Source organism: Myotis lucifugus, unplaced genomic scaffold (assembly GCF_000147115.1).
Source record: "Myotis lucifugus unplaced genomic scaffold, Myoluc2.0 scaffold_173, whole genome shotgun sequence".
Classification (NCBI taxonomy): domain Eukaryota; kingdom Metazoa; phylum Chordata; class Mammalia; order Chiroptera; family Vespertilionidae; genus Myotis; species Myotis lucifugus.
Genome location: NW_005871221.1, coordinates 2,851,192 through 2,851,734, shown reverse-complemented (window position 1 = coordinate 2,851,734; position 543 = coordinate 2,851,192).

The following is a 543-nucleotide window of genomic DNA, read 5'->3' as shown; positions in this document are numbered from 1 at the left end:
TTTTAAAGGGACTATTTCTGCCTTCGGTTTTGATAAGATGATATCTCAGTTAATCCATTTCTCTGCTGAATCCTCTCCCTTAGTCTTCATGATCTCCTACCAGGTGTTTTTGTTGGGACTTGGCTGGACCAGATCCATCGCAAGGGCCTCCATGCTGTGCTAAGAAGAGGAGATAAAAATCAGAACAACTCGGAGCTTCGCCTGCCTGAGGGCCAGGTTGGCTGTCACTCAGAGTTTCAGCATCTGGACCCTCAGGTCACAGGAAAAGCCCTTAGCCGGACACATCTTCCCTCTGGAAGATCTGTGGCTACTCTGCAGGACCCTCCTAGCGATGGGAAAGGATGAAATCTAACTGTTAGTCTGCCGTAGGGGCTCCTGTGCTTGGAATCAGCATTGCAGGCTTTTAGCAGTAGGTGGAGTGGTCTGGGTCGAAGCCTGCGGACAGAGTTCACCATGCAGGTCACCAGCGAGCCCGCCATGGCTGGACAGACTCTCCCTGCTGTAGAGACAGCACTCCACCAGGAAGAGGACACCTGGGCCACT